Consider the following 11956-nt stretch of genomic DNA (forward strand, 5'->3'; position numbering starts at 1 on the left):
TTCTTAAAAGTGGATTCCTTATAATAAAATAATCAAAATTGCCAACCCAAAAGACACTAACTAACAAATTATATTATGTAGTATTTCATAAAATTATAGGTACCACAAGTGGAAACAAGAAAAGAAAGCCATAACACAGATTCCAAAAATGGTTTCCCATACCTTTCAACAAATTTCTTACAGGTACACGCCCCAAGCTTTTATGTATGATAATTAATCCTAAAACAAACCACCCAAAAGCTAAGTAGCTTCATAAACCTCATACTTGGAAGCAAAATCTACAGGCCAAAATATCCCTGGATAGATATTTGCAAACAAGGATTCCCATCCATCTTGGGTTAAACCTACAGCGCATCAAGGTTTCTGGTTGCACAAATCCTGACATTTGGCTGTTACAACCAAAGCTTAGTGGCTTCCAGCTTAAGTTTGCCAACACTCTTGCAGTGCTCTCTTAGTACGAGTGGTCAGAGATGATTAACTGAAAAATATTTCCAAGTTAAACATTGATTTGCCTCTGCCTCCATTTATTCCTATCTTGGGTGACCTTTCCAGCTCTTTTTTTTTTTTTTCAAGAAAGCAGGCACCAGTGGCTTTCCATTTCTCAGTAAAAAAGCAGAATTCTGCATTTGTTAGTTCTTGTGGTTTGTATCTTGTAAAGAAATGAATAGAGTATTGGGGCAACCCAAGGAAGACTTTACTTTTTTATTTCTTGTACACACACTCAAGACACCCACTCATGTATACATGGATGCATGCAAATATACATTCTTATATATGCAGGCATCAAGAAACACATATATACACAGTCTCACATATATATACAGAGATGCCATAGGCACATACACACACACACACACACACACACACAGTACTCATGACTTTTGTGCGTGTGTGTGTACGGTACCAGAGATCGAACTTGGGACCTTGTGCTTGCGGCAGAACCACTGAGCTAAATCCCAAGACTTGAATAAGGTCCTTTCTGTTGTTTTCCTTCAGTCTTTAGTCCACACAGACTCTGGAGGTATGAAACTAGCTTATTTAAGGATTGGCTTGAATGTTTTCCTTGTTTTCTTCTTGCCTTTCAGGAAAAGGGCTGAATATATTTAAGACAATGATCTTCTGTATCTCAAGCCTCTATTATTGAATCCATCACCAAATTTTGCTGAATCTGAATCTCACACTAATTCCAAAGCCAATAATTTTTTTTTTGGCAGTACTAAGGATTCAACCCAGGGAACACTGAGCTACATCCCCAGAACTTTTTATTTTATTTTTTGAGATGGGGCCTCACTATGTGACCCAGGCTGGTCTTGAATTCACCATACTTTACCTCAGTTTTTTGAGTAGCTGGGATTACAGATGTGTACCACCACACCAAACTACTATTATACATATATTATATATATAATATTGTATACTATTATATAATATATATAATGTATCATTCAATGAGAAAGAACAAAAATCAAGGGTAAAAAAAGAACACTATGCTGAGGTCAAAAGAATTGAGCTCAAGTACAAGTTATGCATGTTTCCTGATCTCCAATGTAGCCAGCTGTCTCTCAGTCGCTAACACAAAAATCAAAACTTCTATACACAAAAGGGATTTTTTTAAAAACTGAAGTTTATTTTTAATGTTTTCTGTACAAACATATCTGCATTCTAATTTTAATATCCGTATAGAATCTGGAATAAGTCTATTGGTAAGAAACAACCTCCTGGGACAAGGCATTTATAATCTTGAATTACCTAAAATATCCCATCCCAAAAAACGCATCCAAAAGTAGGTCAATTATTTCTGCAAGTTTTGTTCATGAGAAATTTCAGTAGATGAATACTTGTGGGTGCTAAAGAATTATTTTTAATATTTTAAGCATGATAATGCTATTGAGGATTATAATTTCCTAAAGAGTTCTTACATTTCAGAGTACCAGAGCAGCAAATATAATTACATGAAGTTAGAGATTTTTTTCCAGGAAAATTAGAAGCATTAGATGCAAGATTGTGATTAATTACTGAATGTGAGTAAAGGGTACGTCTGTGTCTGTTTAAAAGATTCTATATAAGATTATGAAAAGTTTTTTCTCTTGGCTTAAAATCTTCCAAATATGAATGATTTGCTTCCTTTCAAGTAAACCTCTTTGCATCTAATGTTTCACATGCATTTCTAGAAAAAATAGGCAAGATATGTATAAAGTGAATATTCTTTCTTTGAGCACTGAGACCAATTACCTCTTTCCTTGGTAGTCAGAACGGAGTACTCAAGTTTGTTCTCTGACTCCACTCCTATTCTCACACTAACTTCAAGTTCTAAAGTCTATACATTAACCACTGCAATCTTACTCCACCCCTGATATCTTTCCTTAGCAATCCTGCATTCACCCTTGTCTGAGCCACTCTCTTACAATATTTTTTTCTGGGTAGCTGAATATGGAGCAAGGCTTGTGTTGACTTTGTGCAGCCCACATTCCTGGAATGTTAGTACTGAGTACAGAATTTGACCTGTAACACAGTGAAGAAAGAGTTCAAATGCAAACTCCAAAGATATCCATCCCACAGAATAAATGCCAATAAGCAATTTCCTTTTCCCAGCCTACCAGAGATTTTCAGCAGATAGCCCATAACAAACAGAACCCATGCCAATATTTTATAACCCATAAAATTTCTTCAAGCAATTGTACAGATTTCCAGCAATCCTTTGATCAGTCTTTGTAACAGCGACTCTGGGCCCTCACTTAAAAATGATTCCTAGATCTTGATATATATACAATGGAAAAGATCTGGCCTTCAGAAAGTCTCTCTTTAAAGCTCTAATCTGTTCCACCACATTCTTCCAAGACACGGCGATCAGCACTCTAGCTGCCTGAATGGTCAGTCCTCATAAGACTGATAGAAACAGCTCAAGTAATTGGATTGCTATATGGGATTGAATGTCTGACAACAAAAGATAGCCATCTCTATTCGACCACCAAATCTTTGTTCCAGCAATGGATTCATTTAGCAATGCACTTAAAGGCTCCTGAGCCCAGGGAGAAATGACAGACTAGGGACAGAAAAGCTGGGCCAGCTGATGAGCCCAGAGACAGAGTCTGCACAATTCCAAAAAGTTAATTATGAGGAACAAAGGCAGCAGATGATGACTTGTTGAATCATTACCATAATCATATTACTTCATGGCCTCCCTCTCCAGCCCAAGGTGGCATCGGCTGCTTCTCATTCTGATTTTCTTTTGCCACCTGCAATCTCTGTACACAGCTTCTTGGCTGATAGGCCCTCAACTCACCCTGCTTGTTTGGATATCCTAGACATTCTTTTAAATTTTAATATGTTTGTCTATCAAAAGAGCCTGAGAGTAGAGAGGTGTTAAAATAATGTAAAACGTTTGAGATGATCGATGTGCTAATTACCCTTATTCAATCATTGCAGTGTATACATGTGTCAAAATATCACACTGTTCCTCATGAATATGTACAATTACTGTGTGTGAATTACATTTTTTAAGCAGTCACTGTAAAAGACATTGGTGCTAAAATGATCTTATATCTCTCTCAAAATTTGTGACAAGAAAGACCTCTCATCCATTAAAATGTAACAGCAATATCAAAATCCTATTTGCATATGTAATTTCAGGTAGGCCTAAACAGGCTGAATATAATATAAATCAAAATATCCACTTACAATTTCAGATAAATCTAAAGAGGTTTCCTATAAATCAAATGTTGACATATAAAGATCATCCCAGGGTGAAAAACAGCTAAAATATCCATCCTCAGTGAATCTGAAACAACATTCTCAGTTAATAGTTTCCTAGAAGTGTAACATAGTTATTTCTTGACCACTGTGTATCTAGTTTCCTCAGCAGTGTGACATAAATTATTTTCTTATTTAACTTCTCTGGAACAGTTTTGGTCTGGAAAATATATTAGTCAGCAAGTGAGAACAGCATCTCATTTTATAATAAACAGAGACATTGGTATAATAATCCTGGCCAAAAACATAATAATACAGCAGCAATAATAATAATAGAAGTAGATTATTAAACAGTAATTATTTTAGACATGCCAACTTGGAGGGAGGATTCTAAATATTTCTAGATGAAGTTCTGATTTAGCTGTACAACCTTCTGTCCGAGCAGTCAGGAATCATTCATTCTACATTAAAATGGAAAGAAATAACAAGTACGGGATGCCCTTGCTGTTTCAAACAGTGGTACCAGAAAAGCCCAAATACAAATGTCTTGACATCCAGTTCAAACTCCACATGTTTAAAGAGCATCTTTCGGCCAAGATTCTTTACCCAACTTGGCAAACAGATCGAACTAGCCTCGTGGTCCAAATTGTGACTTTGGATCACAACTGAAGATATACAATCATATGTTGTCCAAAGTTGGCATGGTTTTCCTTTCTCAACTTATTCTACTGCCAAATGGAGACTATATCTCAAGTACTGGGAACTGTAACATTGGAAAAGTTGAAATGCTTTTAATCATGGGGAAAGATCACATTTTTCATTTTAACATAAATCATGAAGAGAAACTTAGGGTTTTTACCTTCTAAGCAGAAGCTTTTAGGGGCTTTGCTAATTTCTCCGAGGAGAATTTCTCAGAGGAAAGACACTTCTGTTTCCCTTCCAGGAGATGACTCCTTTACTGGACAGCAATGATTCCTTCTCATCCCAGCCTGTACACCTTAGCAGACCTGTATCCTTACATTCCAAAAGACTGAAGTTACTCTCACAAAATAGGTTCCAAATTCAACAAAATATCCTAAATACCAGTTTGAAATGCCTTCATTTCTTTTTATTTCCTAAAAGGGACTAAAGTCACAATAACCTATTTATCAGACAATCAAGATCAGCGTTTGTCCCATCTTTAAGCACAATGGTTGCATAGGAGAGGAAGTGGGTTTTACCTACAGGAAGTGATTCCACCCCAGTCAGGCCCATGGGCACACTTCTCTGCCCTCCAGCCTGCCTTCTCCTTCCATTCCCACCATCCTTTTCTCACTTACCACGCCCAGCATGAACTGGACACAGAGGGATTGCTTTGTCTAGGATTATGTATTTCTTCGGTCCTTCCTCTGATCACAAAGCCCCAAGGAGAGGGATGGTACAGCCTCTAATCTTTTCATTCCTTGCAGTGCCCAGCACAGAATGGCCTTCCATAAACATGACTGACTGAGTAGGATGGACATAAAAACACAAGACAGAAGTCACTGAATGTACCTGCAGCATAAATATGCATGTGTGCCTTGTCTTCCAGGTTATCAACAATTGACCAAGGAAATAGGCTTTTACCTCTAATATTTGCTGTTTTTCTAAATGACCTAAGGTGTGACTAGCACAAACCTCAAACTAGACGGCCACTCACAGGGTTAAAGGAAGTGTACAGCCTCACAGATACACACAGAGCCTCTGTACTAGAGTGGAAAATAGCCATGGTGTCTGTGACTAGCGGTGAAATCACTTCTTTGCTGAGACTGCACCCTGGCTTGTCTCCTGGTGGCCCTGGAATGATGTAGGCAGGTGTGACAGATTTTAAGTAAGGTAGATGAATGTCCCTTCCTCACAGTCACTTCACATTCCACTTCTTTCTCACCCATCCTTCTCAGCTTTGTCCCCTGTCCCTATGTGCCAATGGAAAGCCATGTTTTCTTTAAAAGGGCTCTGGAACTCTCTGACCACAAGGGCCTCTCACTTGCTTGTTGTAGTTCCAGCTTTGGCCCAGGGATTGAGGCTGATCAAGAGCATAGGCTGATATCTACTCTTGATGTTCCCAGGCCTGGCTTCTACCTATAGATGATATGATTTTCTAGGACTTTCCCATCCAGCACAAATCCAACACAAAAACTATAGATGGGCAACCTAAAATATAGGCCACACACTGGGCCTGCAAATGAATTTTGAGTATTCTTTATATTGCTTTGTGTGTGTGTTTGTTTTATGAAGTCATCATCGCCATTTTTCAAACAAGAGATTTTATATCTCACTTCAGATGACTACTCTCTTTGGAAATCAGAAGATCTGGCCACTCCTCGTGGGCACTCATACCTGGCACCAATCAGCTGAAACTGGGCAATGGCCTCCCTGTTAGACATGGAAGCAACACTCCACTTCACTGTTCCCATCAATCTTCACTGTTGGACCTGCACTCATCCCTGACTCCACGCGCTTCTACCATGGCAGAGACCAGACAGCAACTCGCAAGACAGAGTTCCTCCTCTTCCTAAACACACAAGACTATATCTTCTTATTGTACACTCATATTCACAGTAGCATTATTGACAGTTGTTAAGATATGGAAACAACCACTGTGTCCATTGATGGATGAATGAATAAACAGAAAGTGGTACACATGTGCGGAAGGATATTATATAGCCTTTAAAAGGCAGGAAATTCTAACACATGCTTAAACACAGATGAACACTGAGAACAATATGCTAAGAGAAATAAGCTAGCCAGCAAAAGACAATTGCATGATTCTGTGCATATGAAATATTTAGAATATCCAAATCAAAGAGACAGAAAGTAAAATGGTGATTGTCAGGGCCTGAAAGGAAAGGAGGTGGGGAATGATTGCTCAATGGGTATACCGTTTCAAAGTAATTATGAAGATGGATAATGGTGATGGTTGCACAACACCATAAATACATTCAATATAACTAAAGTACATACTTAAAATGGTTACACTGGTAAATTTTATGTTATACTGTACATATTTTACTGCAGTAAAAACAAATTGAAGAAAAAGAGAATATATCTCCCATCCTTTCATGCAATTAGGGGGAGTCATGTGACTGAGTTCTGGTCAGTAGAATATGTACGGAAGTAACATGTGTCACTTGATGGTAAATGTCATAAAATCTCTCATAAGTGATCCTCATGCTCTTTTCTCCACCACTTGATGTAATTAAGCTGTGTGTTAAAAATGGCAGAGCCATAGTAAAAGGATCCTGGTTTGGCAGATCCACCTGCCGGCTAAGATGCACCTTGCCTTAGGCCTTGTGTAAGAAAGAAATCAAAGTCTGTATGCATTTTGGGTAGTTTGTTACAGCAACTAGCAGGACTTTAATACATACCTTTGAGCTAGCTGGCCTCAGAACTTTCATCAGCCAGGAGAGGAGACAGGAGGACTGACCTAGCAGGCCTCTCTTCACATCGTCTTTCCCTAGCCAAAGACTTTTCCCATGGCGGTCATTGCAAAGTCTCCAAAAGCCCAAGAGCATGAAGAAGAGCAAGTACCAAAATACAACTATTTTTTAATTCAGTGCTCATGTCACATTACTACTATTTGCCTGGCCAAAGCAAGTCACATTATCAACCCGAGTTGCAAAAAATGAAATAGACTATTCATGCAAATAGACTATTCAAAATTATACTAAAAGAAGTATGTAAAAATGGGATGGGAGGAATTTATGGACATTTAATGTAATTTGTTTTCTTTCAGTATTTTTCCTCCACACTTCTAAAAGTTATTTGTATATGGCTACCTCTTAATTTTATTTTATTTTTTTATTTTCTTATTTTTTTGGTACCGGGGATCGAACTCGGGTCCTTGCTCTTATGCAGCAGGCAGTGAAACCACTGAGCTAAATCCCCAGTCCCTACCTCTTAATTTTAAAAATTATTGGCCAGGGATTTAGCTCAGTGGTTCTGCTGCCTGCCTCACAAGCGCAAGGTCCCGAGTTCAATCCCTGGTACAAAAAAAAATTTTTAAACATTATTTTTTAGTATATTGTAACAGTTTAAAATTTAGTCTTTTATCCTTTTGTCCTCTTTTTTTTTTTTGGTTAATTCTTTTATTGGTACATTGCAGGTATACAACACAATTACATTTCTCATTGGGAATTGTACCTTTACATAATGCATCTTGGTTCTTATTTTTTCCCCATTCCTAGCCTTCCCTTCACCCCCTCCACCCTTCCCTATTTACAAAGACTTTATTTCCATTTTTTCCATTTCTCAGCATTTTTCCTTTCCCTTCTTTCCTTTCCCCTGCCCCTCCCACTACCCTTACCCCTTTGGACCTTTTCTTCCTATTTTGCATTATCGATTATTCATTCTAATCATTGGTACATTTTAGGTATGCAATATAATGACATTCATCATTGGAAAGTTGCACCTTTACATAACCTCTCTTGGTTCTTATTTTTCACCCTTCCCCAGCCCTCCCTTCAACCCCTCCATTCCTCCCTATTTACAAAGATTTTGTTCCTATTTTTCCATTTTCTCATATTAATCCCATTCCCTTCTATCCATCCTTTCCCCTAGCCCTCCCACTTCCTTCCCCTTTGCCCCTTTTCTTCCTATTTCACATTACCTATTATGCATTTAGTCCTTATTTACACTTTCAGTTTCTCACACCAGAGAAACTATTCAGTATTTATACATGTCTGTCCTATTTATTTCACTTAAGAGCATCACCTCAATGTGCATCCACTTAGCTATAAATGTCTCTAATTTCTCATTTTTTATGGCTGAGTAGTACTCCATTTTATAAAGAAAACCCCACATTTTCTTTATCCAGTCTCCAGTTGATGGGCATTTGGGCTGTTTCCAAGTTTTAGCTATCACAAACTGTGCTGCTATGAACATGGGTGCACATATTTCACTTATCCTTTCGTTCTATAAAAAAATTCCCACATATCTTGCATTCAAATTCTTTAAATGTTAGCATTTTACCACAACTATTTTACATATTTTTTCTCAAAATCATTTGAGAATAAATTACAGATATGACTCCCCTTTACTCCTCATTTTCTGTGTGTATTTCCAAAACCAAAGCTTACCCAACCACAGAACCATTATTAAAAATCAGAAAATTAGCTTTATAATACCATTACCTAGTATATCTTGTCCTGTCCTATATGCTAGACATGAGCTACATGTGACTGTATTTAAAATTAGACATTCAGTTCTTTGGTCACACTAGCCACACTTAAAGCATGCAATAGCTATATATGACTACTGGCTACTATATAGGATAGTGTGAAGAATATTGTATCACAGAAAATCCTGTTGGACAGTGTGATTCTAAATCTTTCAAGCTCTGTTAGGCTATAGTTACAGGTTTATAGAGACAAAATTTATATTTGTTTCAAAAAAACCTATAAGGTGATAATTACCACCTCCATTTTTTAGACATGGAAACAAAATTGGAAATATGAACATGGCTCTATAATCAATCTATTCTTTAAGCAGGGATTTGAACACAAGTGTGATCATTTAAAAGACTGCTCTTCTGCTATGATATGTTGCCCCAAGTCTTAGGTTGCGTTCTTCAGAAGCAGAGCCTGAGACAAGAATCCATGCATGTGTAATATATCAAGGAAGAGCTCCCAAAGGGAGGGGCATGGGAACTAGTGAAGGAATGGGGGAATCAGAACAGGGAGTAAGGTGGCAATTTCAGGCAGTGTCCTGGCCTCAACTCATTCCATAAAACACTTGGGAGCATGAATGATACCAAAGGATCCCACCTACCTGGAGACAATGAAGCAAGCTTTCCACATATCCAACACAGTTATCCATGGGCTACACACTGTGTCAGGTGGACACTGCCACACACCTCTAGATGTCTGCTTGCTGTACAGGCAAAGCAGCTCCCATAGGCGAGGGTCATCATCTGAAGAAGGCAAAAGTCCATGCTTCTCAAATCAAGGCACAGAGAAGCTGAGGTATGGGCATCCAGAACCCGTCAAAAGGGTCTCAGAACATCTGGGAGCAGCTCCAGTGGAAACCAGAACAGAATACTCTACCTTATTGTTTTATAAAATGTGTTCACAAAATATCTCCCCCATTCCTTTTATGTGAAGAAAACTTTAAAATCTTGCTGGTTTAGAATAAATGCTTATTTATTTGCCCCGCCTATTTCCATGAGATATGTGCTTTTATCTACAGTATCAAGGAGAAATCATGGGTGGGGAGGGTGGGGCCACCCTTGATAAAGAGCATAAAATCAAAGGGCAGATATCATAGAACAGATGCACAGGAACACAGTGGAAGCCTGCTAGTGAGTATAAGGAGAATCCCTCTCTTGAAGACCTATTGTCACCTGCCTTACAATCTACCCATATTTCTACAGAAATGCACATGCACTAGTTTATGGAAAAGAGAATGTTTTTATACAAAAGTGTGCCCTATAACTCAAAATTATAAAATCCAGTGGATATCACAAGGAAGCTGAAGAACCATCAGGAACAAACATGATGCATGTATTTCCCTTTTTATTCCTTTCTTTCTCTCCAAACTATTGTCTCTATTGTCCCCTGTGCACATGTACAGAAGTACCTATTCCAGTCCTGAAGCCAACAAACCACACTGGTTTAAGAAGAAGATCCAGAATTATAGGCAACCTCATTCTCCTTCTTAGTTAAAATTCTTGATCAGGTCAAAACCTGATTGGTCCAGGTTCCATGTCCAGGATTCTGACTCTGGTTCAGCCATCAAAGACAGGAATAGGATTGTTTCATTTAAAGATGCTATTCAGGGCTTAGCAAGGGTGCAGAGTAAATAGTATGGCAGGCAATTTTTCCCTCAAAAAAGCCTACCACAATATTTCTGGTTCCTTATACACTTCGGAACCTTGGTACGCTTTGCTCTGAGCAATGAGTCTGTGTTCCCTTCTCTTACTTCTGGGCTGGACTTTTGTCATATCTAACAAACCAGTAGAACATGGCAAATGTGGTATTATGTGACTTCTAAAGCTGCTTGGCCATTAGAAAGAAGTTTCTGTGTGGTATTCTTTTTATCCCCTCCCCCTCTCTGTTTCTCTTCCACTATCCAGCCGTGGGAACCCAGCCACCATACTGTGCAGAAACCCATGCTTCCAGAAAGGGTCACATGCCAGTGTTCCGTCCAACCATCCCAGCTGAGATTTCAGCTGACAGCCAGCATCATCCACCACATATGTATGTGAGAAGCCTTTAGAGGGTCTCGGCCCCAGCAAAACAAATGTGCTCTTGTTGCCGGCTTTAACCATTCAATGGTAAGAATTTGCTCTGCAGTTATAGTAATGTCTTAATAAGCTTCAGTGTTTCCATCTTCTTGTTCTTCATTAGGTTTTAGACTTCTTGATTTTGCACCCCAATATCCTGCTTTTCTCTTCTGGTCTTCTCACCTCATGACTACCCATGCTGAGTATCAACACTAGCGACAAACGGAAAACAGTGCCTTGTTTATTGCTCATTATGTGTTCTATTCTGTTAAGGACAAGTTGGGATCACTTCTCTTCCAGAAAGTGGAAAAAATAGATTATGAAAAGGATGAAGAATGACAGAGTGGTTCGAATTGATCAGGTGAAGGTTTTGGAGTATTTATTTTCATTTGTTGGCATGAGAAAATATATATGGGCAAATCTGAACCCTTCCTCCAAAAGAAAAGCCATCCCAAATGTAAAGATTCTTTCAAATACTACTGAAGCCACTGAGATGTAGGTGTTTAGTCACTCCCTACCCAACATGTGTTGGTCTATCAAATGACAGGAGCATGTCTAGCCTGCCATTCAGGAGCTGCCTCAGTCACTTTCTCATTGCTGAGATACAATACACAACATCCACAAGTTAAGGGAGGAAAGGTTTATTTTATCTCACAGTTTGTAGAGGTTTCAGTCTATAGTTGGCTGCCTCCAAAGCACAGTGGCATGCAGAGGGGCCTGGAAGAGAAGAACCAGCTCATGGCATGGTAGTAGGATGCAGATACAGGTATTAAGGCAAGAGAAAGGAAGATAGACCCCTCCAGGCCACATCCCTAGTGACGCACCTCCTTCAACCAGGCTTCACCTCCCAACATCACATTTAGCTATAAACTCATCAGTGGACTAATCCAGTGATAAGCACCACACCCCATGATCCATGAGACTTTGGGCAGTCATCCAGATACAAATCATAACATGAGCCTAGAGCATGCTCAGACGGAAGGAAGGTTTGTGACATACACTTCACTTTCTTTCTTACTACTCTGA

Source organism: Heterocephalus glaber, unplaced genomic scaffold (genome assembly GCF_053883595.1).
Source record: "Heterocephalus glaber isolate CG9 unplaced genomic scaffold, H.glaber_assembly_v1.0 deba00001532, whole genome shotgun sequence".
Classification (NCBI taxonomy): domain Eukaryota; kingdom Metazoa; phylum Chordata; class Mammalia; order Rodentia; family Bathyergidae; genus Heterocephalus; species Heterocephalus glaber.